The sequence below is a fragment of the Semicossyphus pulcher genome, unplaced genomic scaffold (assembly GCF_022749685.1).
Source record: "Semicossyphus pulcher isolate SPU_LCO1_2020_fin unplaced genomic scaffold, fSemPul1.0.p SCAF_7, whole genome shotgun sequence".
Lineage (NCBI taxonomy): Eukaryota > Metazoa > Chordata > Actinopteri > Labriformes > Labridae > Semicossyphus > Semicossyphus pulcher.
In genome coordinates, this window is record NW_027211748.1 from 1,668,120 (window position 1) to 1,684,950 (window position 16,831).

The 16,831-nt window shown below is 41.1% G+C and overlaps 1 protein-coding gene across 2 annotated transcripts in view; it reads right to left on the minus strand.

Moving 5' to 3' along the window:
* The window catches only part of LOC138611065 (disks large-associated protein 1-like), an 82,886-nt gene extending 73,578 nt beyond the window's left edge, over nt 1-9,308 (minus strand). For both annotated transcript variants that reach the window (XM_069683966.1, XM_069683965.1), the window contains exon 1: nt 9,099-9,308. The gene's annotated coding sequence lies outside the window, so the exon portion shown is untranslated. The remainder of the gene's footprint in view (nt 1-9,098) is intronic.
* Between the last annotated feature and the right edge of the window lie 7,523 nt (nt 9,309-16,831).

Consider the following 16,831-nt stretch of genomic DNA (forward strand, 5'->3'; position numbering starts at 1 on the left):
CTATCATCCATCAAAGTGATTCCATCTGGCTGGGCTATCCCCACGATTCACTTGTCCCACTTTCCATAGTAGGCACTTTTCCAATAATCAGTTTAAAGCAGGATTAGCTCATTGTTTACCCTGCACAAACACACCAAACACACAGGCACACACACACACACACACACACACACACACACACACACACACACAAACAAAGCATTTCAAAAATTGCACAAGGTAATTCAGTGAGTACAGTTATGCAGAAATCAATACAGAACTACAACAAAACATAAATACATCATGGACTATGCCAACTTTAATGTTTCCAGATAAAACTGTATAAATTGAAATAATAACATACAAATGCACCTTTCATCACCAACAGAAACCCGACTGCATCCATCTCAGATTTACAGGTGAGCTCCAGCACCCTTCAGGTAGAGCAGCAGCCTAATGCGTCTGTACAACTTGTGCTACTCATCCCACGTGTTTAATATCACTGTCACTCACTCACTGCTTCTCCATCAGCAAAGACCCTTGTAGACACATGCTACATACAACTTTGCTCTGCAAATATTTAGAGTAGAGACAAGCTGATATGGGATATTAAGACTGATACAATACTGATATTAGAGTGGGATCATTCACAGATGACTAATACGGTGGTCATTATAATGAATTTTATGGCTGGGAAGAAAACATTAAATTTGACTGAATTTTAATCCAACTGAAATTGGAGGTGAGGAAGCTTTGTCGTCACACTGTGCTAATGTCTCAATGGGCCTAATGGAGAGAAAACACCAGATTCTCAAATGTAGCTTTTTGTGGACCGTGTTTTGTTGCTGACTACTGTTGCACTCATCAACCTCCTGAGTTGAATTGTCAGGATGTCGATTAACCCTATTTTTCTAAGCTGACTTTCTTTGGCAATAGTGCATGTGACATATTCGGACCATTTGTTCCATCTGTTTACTGGCTACACTGGTGCCATAGATAGACAATCAGTGATGTGTGTTCAGTTTTTGTAATGTTCTTATATTCACATCTGTAGAGGGGATCGTTGTGTCACATAGACACGCTGCTTCCATGCCTGGTGTAGCCAGTTAGATTGATTTGGGTGCCAGGGCAGTGTCACTAATCATTTTGGCTGTTGTCTTAATTCTCACTACAGCTTCAAAGCTCCCAAAACTGAATCCGAGAGAGCTGTCAAATAGAATTGGTGAAGCTCCAGCTTTTATACTTCACGTATCACAACCAGCTGGGAAAAGAGGGTGGAGGCTCCAGTGCAGCAGAGAGCAGGGCAGCAGAGAGGGCAGAAGAGTCCATCTCATGGCAGGAATATAAAATGCAGGTCCACACAGCCAGATTTTATGTATAATTTGTCCAAATACGTTCAAATATTCCCACTTAAGCTAGGACACAGGGTGGCACAGGGGAGGTGGCTACAGACGAACAGTGAGGCAGCAGTCAGGGATTTTCTTGAGTGCTACAGTACAACGGATTGGTGTGAGTTTGACTGTTTGTCTGGGCTTTAACGATGATTCAAGAACAGTGGGAACGACATTTTACCAGCCGACTGTGTTTCAATGGACAACAGAAACCTCTGTTAGTTGGAAGGAAGTAGATAAGATCACTTATTGCTTTTCTTTTCACTCAGATTCCACAGTTGAAGCATTCTGAAAAAGACAATGATGGTAACCAACTGTTTCACATAATGACATGGGAGTCATTACACTTCCCCTGCATGCTCGGCACTTCTAGGAACATCTCTGGTGTTCACTGTGCAGCTAATGCATTGTGACATTAGAACAAGACAGTGTGAAACTCTTCTGATGTAAAAGCCTCTGTGCTTTTACTACTGTGCTTATTATAGAAAACAAGTGAAGTCTTGAATAAGGATGAAAGGAAATCCATTCATACTCGAGAGTGATCATGAGTCCACCTGTTTTTTTCTTTAGAAGTCTGTGTAATGTGTCGGGAAACCATCATCCAAAGACACGGAACAACCACACACTCATAACTGCACCATAATGAACCTGGTGTGGTGGTCAACCTTGACTAGGACCAGAGTGTAATGAGTCCAAGACAAGACAATAAGATGTGGAAAATGCGAAATGTAAACACTCCTCGATTGAGCTTTAAGATCCACAAAAGACACAAAGAGATTCCTCTTCATCCTTTTCATTGTCATAGTCTGTGACTTGGATGTCTGATGTCTTCAGATGTTCGAGGAAGTCAAACTTTTTCTCTTAAAGTCCTTTTATGCTCTTTTCAGTTTAAGTTCAAGCCATACCAACAGAAAAAACTGTGGTGAAACAAGTTTAACGGTTTTTTTTGGTGGTGCCGCTTTGTGTCAGAGCTTCACAGTTCAGGCAGCTCCACACACACACACACACACACACACACACACACACAGCAGTGAAGCAGGTGAAGTGAAGATAACACGTTACTCGAGGCTTATAGGTGTTTTTTCTGTTCCAGGCAGAAACTTTGGAAAATACAGAAATAGGTTTAGTAGATGCACTCCACAGCTCTCCACAGCTCCGGTGTGGGAACATTTGGGATTTTAGCCATTTCAGAACATGACTTACAGAGGAGATTCCTAATCAGTGACAGAATCCCACCGGTCACAAAATACAGTGTAACACCCATTAACCTGCCTGACACTTACCTGTTGATTGTTTAAGTATTTAAGTAGTTTTGTTAATCGATCCTGAGAGTCTATTTTTGTTTGGGTCGAATTTTATTTTTATTATTCATGATTTACTTATACAATATCAAAATATAGTCACAATCCATTGTTTGAATATACATCCATCCATCCATCCATTTAGTTCCCTGTACCCAGCGGGGTCCTGATAGCAGCAGGCTTTTGCACATTGCAATTTCCTCACTTGTTAGTTAATGAGCTACTTAGTTTCCAGGTACGAGCTAGGCTAAAGAAGAACCACAGGTCTTTCAACTACCCAGGCCAGGTTACAGAGCTCTTAGTATCAGGGAGGATTGACTGTATCTTGCCTATTTGGTGCTAGCACCACTCGTGCAAAGTTGGAAGGGGCAGGGGAGGGGCGATGTTATGTTGTAACAGTGTTAAATGTTCAGTCTGCTTGCGGTTTATTTTTACTGATGAAATTTGACTTCATTATTTGCTTTTCTCATTGTTTGTTAGCCCTGAAACTTAAACAATATACATCATGAAATTAATATTAGAGCTGTGACAACCTGAATCATGAAAAACAGAAGCAGAATTTTTTCTTTACTTTTCCGTCTGTGTCATGGTGACTTTTCATTTCAGCCTGTGAAAGGTGAAACTCATATTATTAACATTAACTCCAAATCCATTCATCCAAGTAATTGCAAAGCTTCATCACTTAAACACTTATTGATGAAGAACCAATCAAAAATTCCCACTCTTTCAGGAAATCAGTCTGGTGTGGTGTCAAACATTGTAAGATATAGTAGGTACACTGTACAGTCCCTGACAAAAGTCTTGTCGCTTATCCAAGTTGTAGGAACAACAAATAGCAACTTTAATTGTAGTTGATCAATTGGAATCAGAAATGGCTTATATGAAAGGCAAAGCCCTCTAAATTATGCTTATTATACCAGAATAAAGTTTTTTATCATTCATTGAGTTTTTTCATTTAATTAGGACAGAAAGGTCAGATTTTGCTTGGACAAAAGTCTTGTCGCATACTAAAATAATGTAGAAATTAAACATATACTTTATTTTGAATACACAAACATGCTACAATAACATCAGAACATAAAGTCATGGTGCCTTGGGAAAAAGAATTAATATCTTGTATGACTCCCGTGAGCTTGGAGGACTGCATCCATACGTCTCGGCACTGACTCAAATAAGTTATTAACAAAGTCCTCTGGCATGGCAAAGAAAGCAGTCTTGCAGGACTCCCAGAGTTCATCAAGATTCTTAGGTTTCATCTTCCAAACCTCCTCCCTCATCTTACCCCAGACATGCTCAATAATGTTCATGTCTGGTGACTGGGCTGGCCAATCCTGGAGCACCTTGACCTTCTTCGCTTTCAGGAACGTCAATGTGGAGGCTGAAGTATGAGAAGGAGCGCCATCCTGCTGTAGAGTTTGCCCTCTCTGGTGGTTGGGAATGTAATGGGCAGCAAGAATGTCTTGATATTTCAGGTTGTTGATGTTGCCATCCACTCTGCGGATCTCTCGCACACCCCCATACTGCATGTAGCCCCAAACCATGATTTTTCCTCCACCAAACTTGACTGTTTTCTGGGTGAATCTTGGGTCCATGCGGGTTCCAACAGGTCTTCTGCAGTATTTGCGGCGATTGGGATGCAGTTCAACAGATAATTCATCAGAAAAATCAACCTTCTGCCACTTTTCCACTGTCCATCCTTTCTGCAAGCTGTGGACCTTGGCAAATGCAACACGATTTTTTTGTTGTCTTCTGTTTAATGCTGGTTTCTGAGCACTAATTCTTCCATGAAGACCACTGCGTGAGAGAATTCGACAAACTGTTCTTGTTGATACAGGGGTTTCTGTTGACCATTTCCCATGTAGCTCCGCTGCAGTTGAAAAAGGGCTGGCCCTGGACTGTCCAAGCAACAAACAGTCCTCTCAAACAGTTGTCTTACGTGGTCTGCCTAACCTGGGCTTGTCATGAACGCCACCAGCTTCTTCTAATCTTTTTCTTATCCTCTCCGCTTGACGTTTGGATACATTAAAGGTGTCTGCCACCTCAGCAGCAGACTTGGTCTTCAGGCTCTTGATGATCAGCACTTTGGTCAGTGGTTGAATCTTTGGCATGTTGTCAGAGGTAAGGTTGCACTTCACATGAAGGTCTGGTGTGCTGGGGTTCTTTTTATACACAACTGGGAATGTGTTAATTACAGTATTTGTCACAGGTGAAGCTCTAATCTGTGATTGGTTGAATCATTTAAAGACACAACAAGACTTTTGTCCTTGGAAAAACGGATGTTATGGGCTTTACCAAGCTGTGAACATCAGGACACTTTTTAACAGTTTAATTTTGCACCCAGTTATTAATGTGAAAGCCCTTGACATTAAAATGAACCATTTATTGTAACAATTGATTGATTGAAAATCAATTATATGCCATTTTAAGTTACTATATCCTTATGCGACAAGACTTTTGTCAATGACTGTATACTGCCTACTACCATGTCTCACAATGTTCAATGGAGGAAAATGTGTTCTCCCAAAACACACACACACACACACACACACACACACACACACACACACACCTCTGCAACTGACAACTATTAACAGTAACTGACATTCAAAATGAAAAAAATATCTTATTCACCTTTCATGGTGTTCTTTCCATATATCAATGAAACCTATCATCCAATGTTTTAGCTGAGTCCTGCCCCTACAATAAAGGAACCTGGAATGCAACGCAGCACTGTAGTCCATTCACAATGATCTCCCTCTCTTTCAAAGATTCTCACTCATAAAACAACCAATGACCTTTCCCGTGTGCAGTCCGCTCAGTAGGTGGCTGTTGTAGAATTGAAGAACTTTTTCTGTCCGGTGTTTTTCAGACTTACTCTAAAATTTCACTATCCACAATTTTCCAACCTTTCGATAATGCATGTTCATCCTGAATAAAGTATTAGCCATTAGCTTAATGTGTCTCTGCCTCTCCAGCCGTCTGAAGTTGAAGTAGGGAGAAGTGAAAAGCTTCCTGGGAAGTTGGGAAGTGCAGTGAACATCACACACTGAGTCAAACTAACAGTGGAGGAGTAACAGGCCGTGCAGACAGAACTTGTCATGTCATCTTCTAAGTGTCAAGCATTGTGTTCACACGAGATGTGTTGTCTAGGCAGCACATCAGAAGCAGGACCTGTGAAAGTACAAACATGGATTGACTCCGACACTATGAGTGACTCACCAACTAGCTAATGTATTGAAATAGTTTGAAGAAAGAGACAAACTGTTCCCTCAAGCTGCACTCCAGGAAGCAGCGAAAGAAAAAAACAGCCAAAAGGCTCAAACACAGAGCAGATTAATCAGCACGTCTATTTCCTCTCAACCTTTTCCTTCATGCACAAGTCCTTAAAAGCATCTGTGACTTTATCTTCTTTCGTAATGACAGAAACACAGCTATAAAGGCAGAATGCTGAGGAACATAACAAGCCTGACAGTCAGTGCTGTGACTTAAGAGCTGCTTCTGATAACCAACATTTAACAACATTTAGCGATAACGGCTGGCTGATGGAAAAATGAAAAATGAATCAGGGTAAGAAAAATTCACTTCCAGTGGATATTGATATTTTTAATGACCTATTTTTAGACATGGTTGATTTTCATCACTTTGTTTTAAAAGCATCAAGTTTCTTCATCATCTCACTTTGTCACTGAAACTGTTTCTGCTGTTGTGTAGAATGACAATGTGCAACCAAACAACACAACTTTAAAGGATAACTTCGGGATTTTTCAACCTGGACCCTATTTTCCCACGTGTCTGTGTGTAAGTGACTAGTAGACACAACGACTATTGAAATCGATCCAGTATTCAGGGAGGGAGCACCGGCCGGCAGCCGCCAAATGAGATGCACTGTAACTAAACGGGGCACTGCGCGTACGCCCATATACAGCCACTAAAAGCGCTTGTTTTTGCTACTGACAGGCTCAGATCGTTACAATAAGAAATAATAATATAAGAAATAAATGCTTCAGACCCTGAGACTGAAGCAAGGTGTTCAAGTTTAACCCTACATATGCTGATGTAATATTGTTAGGTATAGTTTAACCCCAAAGTTACCAACCAACCCCCCCACCCCCCGACACAGACGACGATTTGTCTGTGTTACTACTCTGTCGGATTAATGCCACACCAACCCCCCACCCCCCAAAATTAAAAAAGAGGAAGAAACAGTTTCTAATTGAACAAACACTCTGACTCCAGTCCAGCCCCGACACGGTACAGAGAGCAGGTTTTTATGTTTGACTCAAAAAAACATGTACTCTTCCATTTGCTTTTGTTCTGTCACACATACAAGCTCTCACGTGGGATATCCTCACCTTCAGGCCAGAACTCACTTATTAAAGCGGAGTTATTTGAAGGATCAGAGAGACAATGAAATATGATCGACAACAGTCAGTTCCAAACCCAAGAATGCAGAGGCACAACTTGAAATGTTCAAACATTGTGGGGCCTACCCAAACGTTTAATCAAGCAGCTCAACCCCTGAGACTAAAGGGAAGTATTACCCAAAATATTTTATGTCATAAACAGAAACACTCTGTGTCAGAGTTGGCCAACAGCAATACAGTGCAAAAACACATCCATCCAAACAATTCATAAGCAACAAGATAAGTGTCAATTGTAAAAATTATAGATGACCCACCACAGTACTTTAAGGGCCCATCATGGGGCCACGGCTCACACTTTGGGCAACACTGATCTACAACATTAATTTCTATAACAGAGAAGTATACATAGATATACATTATATTGTTATAGAAATATATCGTTGTTACCTAACTGTAGAGGACATAGGTTCATTGCTCTTCAGGCTCTGATTTATAACAAAAAATAACATCATCTCAAAACAACAACAACAAAACAATGTAGGCACTTTCTTTCAAAGTCATTGCACTCTGCTTTTAACACTGAGGATATCTAAAGAAATGTACCAAATTGAATGTTTTCGTTATGTTACTATATTCAGAAGTGTTTTGTGTTTATTTTGCTAAATTTAGTGGGAAAATAATGAATGGACTTTAGTAGTTTTTAAATTATGAGCAATATTACTTTCATTAAAAATTATGTTTTTTTGACTTTATTGACACGGGCTTGTAGCGTAGGTTGTACAGATGCTTATGAAGCATTTTTAAATAAGCATTAACACAGAAGAAGGCACTGGTAGACCTTCTCCACCGCAGAGCTCAGAGGCTTGATAAATATGACATCACTGCATAGAAGTGGATTAACATTGTATTTCATTGAATGAATATTGAAAATAAAAAGCATTATACGGGACCGTCCGTCCTGTGAGTAAAACTATTTTTGAAGTGGTGCACTTTGAACTTTTTCACCTTCCAAGTGTGAATTAAATCATCTCTTTTTATCATCCTCACTGGTCGGTCTTGTTGAATGTAAGAGACACGCGGGGTCTGCTCGTCCTCTCATCCTCAGCCACAGGCGACAGCTGACGCTGCTTCCTCTGAGCGCAAAAGTTCTCACTGAGGCGGAAGATACCGAGCGCTCACCCCCACCGAACATTTCTGCACCACACAGCACTTCTGACATCACACGCGCCTATCTCAGCTTGAGCTCGGCAGATAATCGGCCAGTAAAGCACCCGCATGAGCTTCAGAGTCTTCTTGCCTCCATAGCAACCCAGCATCCAGCTGTGCTCGCACCGTCTGCATGCACCTCTCAACCGGCAGCATGAAGGAGGCATTACCGCATGCGCTGGGACCCCCTGTCACTGTCTGCATCACACGGAGCGAATGTCACGTCACATTTCTGACCATTTACGCTTTTTAAGCTTCTCACCCAAACCCGTCTCCTAGGTGATTCTGTTAGTCCTTGGTCCTAATGTCTCCTTACCACGAGCAGCGCACCGTGATGGTGCTTTGGCTGCTTGACGACACATTTATTCAATACAAAATGTTCTGCTGTCGCGGTGCCAATCATTCCACAAACTTTGACTTGTATTGAAATAAACAGAAAATGATAATAACGAATTTCCCAGAATGCACGCTTCGGTTTTCCGATACATTTTACGGACAATACCTGTCGTTACACTTGGTTTATTCATTTAACACGGACACATTGGATTGACAGAAATTTGAAAGGCGACAGCAGCGTGAATCCCCCCACGCGCGAGAGTGGCACGTATGAGAGCTGCTGTTGGAGCTTCCATTAACGCCAATGCAGCTGAGAGCAACATGAAGCAGACGACCGTTAATGAAAGCTGTACCGTTCCAGAACGCACCGTTTCACACAGACATGTCACCCCGTGCTCGGTCTTACCGGTGTGAGTCATTCTCCAAACAAGCAGCGGTGGTTCTGATAAGCTGTTGAATCCCGAGCCCGTCACGCGCTCGAACCTGAATCTTATCAATACACGGCTGGAAGCCCCGCTTACCTCTAGCAGCTCATCACTCCATCGCTGAACGGAGGCACCGGCTGCTAAATCCAAAAGCACGTCCGTTACTGGAGGCGAGGCGACCACAACAGAGTCACTGGTGGAATGTGTGTGTGAGTGTGTGTGTGCGTGTGTATGTTTGTGTGCGTGTGTATGTTTGTGTGTGTGTGTGTGTGTGTGTGTGTGTCTGTGACTGTGTGTGTGAGCGTGGTTGTGTGTGCGCGTGAGTGAATGTGGGGGCATCAAGTGGCGCAAGCCTGCGGTCCGTGAATTGCGCCAAGTTAGCTACAATGACACCGGAAGACAGTCAATTATTTTCTAAAAAATAAAAGCCCACGAGCGTTTGTTGTACGAAACAAAAAACGAAACAAGGGATGAAAAATAAAAGTGGTCATCTGATATAGTCTAGTGTTGACAAGGGTGTGGTTCTGCAAGACAAATCCTCCCACATATCACATTTGCTTCATGTAGGATAGCATGGATTACCACAGCTCGAGTTCAGTGAGTTAGGAAAGGCAATTTATTTAGCATGCAGACATCCATAGTGAAACAGCCAGAAACATGGTCGATGGGCTGTAACAAGACTGGATTAATGACCTGATTGTCTACCTGCCTGCCTCCCTGCTGCTCTCTGCAGAGTCAGTCCTCTAACATGCATGAGATATCTTCATGTAGGCTAACCTTTTAACAGTACCAAGTGCAGATTTATTTGTTTGATGTATATATATTCCCAAGAGCATATAAACAACAAGACTTTTTTCCAAACCTTTACACAGCATTGAAAGTGGTTTCACAAGGTTACTGTACACCGTGTAAGCCAAGTATCAGGGTACTGTATGTTTCCATCAGAGAACAATAACATTTGAAATTACAATATCGTCCTTCAGAATGAGATTACAAAACACATTTGCAAATAAAGGAAAATTAAATGGTCACATATCACGCACTGACCCTCCGCCCTGTAAGGTGTGTCGTGGTTCACTCTATCAATATATACAGTACTGATTCATGCCTTTATTTTGAAGAACTGACAACTGTGTAATTGTGTTACTGCCTAGGACTTCACTGTAGCTGATTCATACAACTGACAGAGAGAGGTAGAGAGACGAAACGACGCTTCATCTACGTGTCGCTTGCTCGACGAGACATGGAATCATCTTATGATTTCATGCATACATTTGCATGAGTAGGATAGACGGGGGAAAATCCAAATGACAAGTATTTGAGACAAACTGTAAATCATAAAATCCCACCATTAACTTGCACAATTTGCAGCAAGGGGCACATTTATCCTCCTGGCATAATGCTGTCTCCAGGAGGAGGGAACAAGAATCAAAACATGCAACAATATCTCTGTGATTTGATGTATTGTAGAGTGTAATGCTTCTCAATGCCTGCTCCTCCCTGCATTCAGGTTTTATCCTCCTAACTTCTCAGTGCTGTGGTGTGACTGCATTATTAAAGGCATGTTTTTTTCTGATTGGGGCATCTGTGGGTAAGGAGGTAAAGTGGATTGCCCACTAATCAGTTATCAGTTCAGTACCCAGCTCCTCCAGCTAAAGGGCTCCATGGAGAAGATACTGAACCCAAATATTTCTCCAAAAGGCTGCGACATCGGCATGTGAAACTGTGAATGCTGACATGTCAGTAAAGAGCTTTGAGTGACAGACACTATATAAATACAATTAATAAATGCTTTTAAAAATAAATTCATTAAATAAAAAAACCTTTCGGGGACATGAAAAGTCTTTCCAGTTGTTGTTGGGGTTTTTTTTTTAAATAATCTCAAGTCAAAGGCCCAGTCCAGATTCTGCCTTTGACCCTACCTCTGGTTTTGAAGTGATATGACATGTACATAAATCTCAGATGTTCAAACTCTACAAGTTGTTGCAATGATTATCTGTAACGATACAGACGCCTCTCCTTAATAATAATAATAATGATAATAATACAGACTCCTCTCCTTGTGCCCTCAGCCATGTTACAAGCTTGGACTCGACGTATCAGGGCACGTTAGCGTGAGCTGAACTCCATCAAAGCGTTTTTTCTTTATATTTAGTTTATTTAAATGCTAATGCATTCAAGCACTATTGAGTTAGCAAAGCTATCTGTCTATCAGGAGCCTTTTCTCAACAAAAGCTGTGATTTCTTTGCTCATGTTAAAAGTTATGTTTTTGCACAGCACTCAGACGTACATAGACTACAGAGACACTCTGCTCTGGCCTTTAACATTACAGAGTCTGATCATTATAAAAGTCACTGCCTCGTCTCCCTCTTGCGCCCATCAATAATAAATCTGTTACACAGAGCGCCCCCTACAGGCCTGGAGCACTTCCGCTGTGATGCCTGTATTTACAGCGTTTTTCTTTTGCATGTGTTTTCTGGGTTTGTGTGTTTTCGACTTTGAATTGTTTCTGTATTTGCAGCACATTTTTTAATACATGTGTTTCAACTTTTTTCAGCATGTTTTGTTCGTAAATCTGCAAGAGGTCTAGTTGCAGCCAAGACAACAGTAAAGTTACAGAGATCAAAAAAGCGTAGGCCTACCTATAGAAGTATATAGTCAATGATGAATGATTGATCAATGATTTAAATCCAGCACTTTTATTGACAGTTGTTTACTTATCGCCTACTTCTGACTACTTCCTCTGCTCGCACTTTCTTATTTGTTTATCAAAGTTTTTTTTATTGTTGCATTCTGATAACAAATGCTCTAAAATGTTCAATTTGCACAACACAGTGTTAAAATGAAATTTGGATTGTATGAAATGTCATTTCATGTTTTGTTTTTATTTGAACGTTGTTCTGTAATCTCTGTCTATGTTTTTTATATAATATACATGCTTATATATCATATGGCTCAGAAGGTTTAGCGTATTGATTCACTTCACTTCACTAGAAAAAATGTCACATTTTTCTCCCCTGAAATCAGTCCATCCATTGGCTGCTGTGCCAGAAGCTCCTCAGTTGTCAGCATGTCCTACCACAGTGCACACATATGCACATTTGTTCAAGTTTGTTTAATGCTTGTAAAGGAATTTCCCATCATGCTCTGAATTCTGCTAGTGAGGGATCAGTGGGATTACTGAGATCTTTGCAGTATTTGCAGTGGAAGCCTTAAACCATCCGAGCAAGGCAGAAGTGTGAGTGATGAGTTGTGAGTGTGAGAGCAGGCTCAGGAGTTTTAAATCTCAAACCATTTTGAAATGGGTAGCATCATGCACAAAAGGAAACTGTGTATGAGCTCTTGGGATCTTGTATGATCTCATGTGACCTCATGGGAGAGCAGATGTAAAGCAGACTGAGGCCATCCAACAAACTGAAGACTTTGTGGATGAGAAACTGGTCAGAGCGATGTGACCAATGCTGTCAACTTAATACTTCAGTGAGAAATGCAGATGAGATGGTAAGCGTTAGTTTTAACATCTGTTAACACGATAGTGAACGCTGACATGAGCCTCAGGGCTCCTTGTAAAGTTGTTCTCTTATTATATTGCAGCTTTTGAGATCCAGTTTGTAAAGTAAATATTCATCCATTTTAAACCCTATTTATCAAAGTTATTGGGGCAGTTTGGGAGAAAAAGACTGGATTTGTGAAGCTCTCGCTTTACCAGATATTTATGGCCGAACATCAATACTGGCCAAAACCAGTCCAAACCCCCTGTAGCCTGAGTCGGCCTCAGTGAATGGTAAGGCAGGACGGTTGCAGGTGGGATTATAAAAAGGCCAGCTGTGTGGCAGCAGGTGGGGCCATCACACAACAGATTAAATGAACAGTGGGAAAAAAAAGGTTTTGCAGCAAAATAATCAAACCTACAAGTTTCTAAAGATTCCGAGTGAATAAACGGAGGAGGGTGAACTGCACAATGTTTGAGGAGCACTCAGGGCCACAGAGTGGATGATGAAACTTAAACCCAGGACAGACACCTCTGACTGAGCGAGGACCAGCAGGAAGTGGTGTTTGTGGTCATGTGACCACTGTCCCAGCACTGGGACTGCTGGGTATGAATACTCTCTCATATGTTTTTATTAGATTTGCTGTCATATGGATTAAAAATTGCAACATTTGTTTTATGTGTTATAATACTTAAAAGGTTCATGACTTCTCCTCCATTTGGGTTCCTATGTTAATACAAAGCGGAGACAAGACAAAGACAAACAGCCAACGAAACAAACTTATTGGACATTTGAGCCAATAAAAAATGAATAATCAGTCAGTTAACCTCATTTGGCTGATTCAGATTTTTTTTTTAAATTCATTCCTGGCTTACAACACCTTCTGTGTATGTGATCCATGATCCGAAATGTGAAGCAGTGTGTGTCACAGCTTTCTCTGACTGAGCCACAAGATGGCAGCAAACAACAGCTGTGTTGATGTCAGTGTTTTCCATTCACACCTAAATATATTAGAAACTCAAGATAAACGTTAGTGTGTTTTATGCTTCTAATGTTTAACAAATCATCCCTATGACACCAAAATTATTAATGTAGATTTTCCATCATAAAAATGAAAAAAAAGATGAGAACACCGAATGTAACCACACTCCTCCTTCCACATGTCCATCATCAGGGTTTCAATACATTACAAAGTGGGATTACAAACATGTATTAACAAAGTTAAAGCTCCTGTGAGGAGTTTTTCACTGGTTATGAAACAGATTGAAATTAATTCTGATGACTCTTTATGACCTACAAAGGCTGATTATTTCTATATAGTTATTTTGAATGCCTGGAACTGCTGGCGGGGGGGTGTCAAACAAAGCGATTAACTGCGATTGCCTGTGTTATAGTGGAATAAGGGAGCAACAATTAGGAATTTTAGAGGCATGGAGAAAAACAGTACACTCTAAGTATTTTGTCAGTACTGAGTACTGACAGTGTAATTTAAAGAAATGAGAAATTATTTATACCCATTATTTTGTAAGTACAGGTACTCACGGGTTACTTTAGAGGAAAGGAGAAAGTCGTTACTTTAAGTATCTCCACTGTTCCCCTGTACCTACTCTGTAAGTACCCAGTAAGATGAGGGGTGCAGGCTCTATGATGAAACTCTCTCTCTCTCTCTCTCTCTATCTGTAGTTACTATAAATCGATATACTTTTCCCCACACATCATGTGAATGTTTAAAGATGTTTAAAGTTATTTTTTCTGCTTTTTTTTTTCTCATGCCTCCCCTTAAGTACTCTGGCGCCCCCTAGGGGAGGTGCACCTAACACAAAACCACTGGTCTACACAATAAACCTAAACACCTGCACAGTGGTTCAGTGGTTAGCGCGCTGCCTCATAGCTGGAAGGTTCCTGGTTTGAATCCCGGTTCAGACGTAGTGGGCCTTTCTATGTAGAGTTTGCATGTTCTCCCCGTGCATGCGTGGGTTCCCTCCGGGTACTCCGGCTTCCTCCCACAGTCCAAAGACATGCTCGTTAGGTTCATTGGTGACTCTAAATTGCCCGTAGGTGTGAATGTGAGCGTGAAGTTGTGTCAGCTTTGATTGACTGTAAACCCCCCTCTACAGGATAAGTGGTATAGATAATTGATGGATAAACCTAAACCTCCTCTGGAGTTTGTTCCATGTACCAGGTTTTGTGTTATTCTGGACATGCAGCTTAATTATTAGAGTTAAATTGGACAACTGAATCTGTTGCCTCTTTAGAGGGAGGGTTGGGATACCATGAAACATCTTCAGAGGAAAAACTGTGACATGATCTTTGGCGACTGTGGACCTGGCATAGGAAAGCCAATGTTACATCGTACCCATCATTTAACCAGATGTTACCTGAAAAGTGGCAAATGCTCCTCACCCTGCCCTGCATTAATGGGGACAAATGAAACCAAGAACACTCATAATGTATAATGTATTACTATCTATAAAAATCTAATGTCATTTTTACATTTCCGATACTTTAAAAAGTAAAAGAGTCAGCAAGCTAAGGGGGCCATAACGCTGATGGCTCCTTGCCTTCTAAATGTAGCGGATTAGCTTCACACTACAAAAACATAACTAGTCTTAATGCTTATTAAGCTATCTGAACAACAGACATGCTCATAGTTTTCCGAGATGTCTGAGGAACTATGATGCAGCCTGCTTCACGAGGCTCTTCTGATTGTTTTGGATATATGACAGACAGCGTCCTGATCACACCTGTCCTGTGCAAGACCAAAAGTTGAAGTTGAAATGTTTTTACTGAGATAAGTAAACTAATGCATGTTAAGTGAATTAACTTCCTGCTTTTCTTTTCTTTTTTCTTACCAAGTTGTTTTGGTGCCTAAACATCAGATATTACTACTTGGTCAGGTTTGGGAAAATATCTTGGTAATACATCATTATGGACTGTTCTGTAGAGACAGAGCTCTCTGGCAGAAAGCCCGGAAGGCTGCAGGCATGTTAATAAGTGACACAAAAAGGTTCTTTGTAAATGATGTTGAAATTATATTTTCAGCTATTCTATGATGACTATGAGTTTTCAAGACTGCAACTCAGACATGTCACGATTTGGTTTAAAATTGGTTCTATAAACTATTCTACGACAGGTACAGGCAGATGTCTGTATCTGTATGATTAAAGATTCTTTGTCCCAGAACTGTCACATAATTGATGTGTGTAGTGTGAGATAAAAAAAACTGGACCTTTTCTTTTTCTTTAACTCTTTTACAACCTGCCACATCTGTGTTATGTCTTCATTTGTTAGATGTTGGTGATGCCACAGTCTGTCAACTTTTGTAGTTCCTCTTCTGTTGCCATGGATACCGTCAACCAGATTTCTGACTACTAAAGAAAGGTTTCATTTTGTCTCTGATACAACAGTTTATGTTATAAGTAGCCTGTTTCTTATGATATTTCAGTGTGTTTTTGTGTGTTTGTTCACAAGAGACATCTGAGGACAAAGAGTAAGTAGTGATCTTCCAGTAACTGTCTAATTGTTGCCTTTATTGTGTTTTGACCACTTTGATAATACTTGAAAGTAGCCGTGCAATATTTGACAGTAAACCTGTAAAATGGATATGGTATGAATCACAATGTTTGTTTAAATCACCTCAGGGTAGAAAACCCCTGCATCTCGTAGTGTGTCCCGTATGGCGCAGAGTAAACATGGGTGAGGAACAAACAGAAATCGGTCTTGTTGTGTACGGGGGTGAGGACGTACCTGATCTTTTTTGCTAGCTATGGCTATTCACGGGGTGAGCTGATGTGTGAACGCAGCAGGTAATAGCCCAGGAACATTCACAGGATCATGCAAATTGGAGAGATGACGAGATGAGGGAGCTTCTGGCTGTGAGGGCCAGGGATAACATACAGGTCAGAGACAGGTAACACACACATGGGAATAAATAAAAAGACACTTGAACGTCTTTTTAAAACTCAGATAGTTAAAGCTGCGAGGAAAACAGCACGGCGGCTTATTGTGACGCTGTAGCAGCTTGGACCAGGAAACAGCTCAATGCGGAGGTGCTGTGTCATCACTTAACAATCAATTTGCTTTTGGAGGAACATGGCTTGAAAATGGGGGGTTGGGGGCTGGGTTAAAAGATTCTTCTTAAAGCCCCCAAAAAGGCTCCGTCCGGCCCTGCAGAGAGCCACAGGCATGCACATCCCCGCATGCATCTTTCATAGAGCAGCACATCAGGAGCTGGATTACCAAGATCAGCTAATGCTGGCAAGAGATGGCAAGAAAATGTCGACCTCAGGATATTGCGGTAAAATCCGCCGGACTGAATGATCTTCACAGCGCGAACA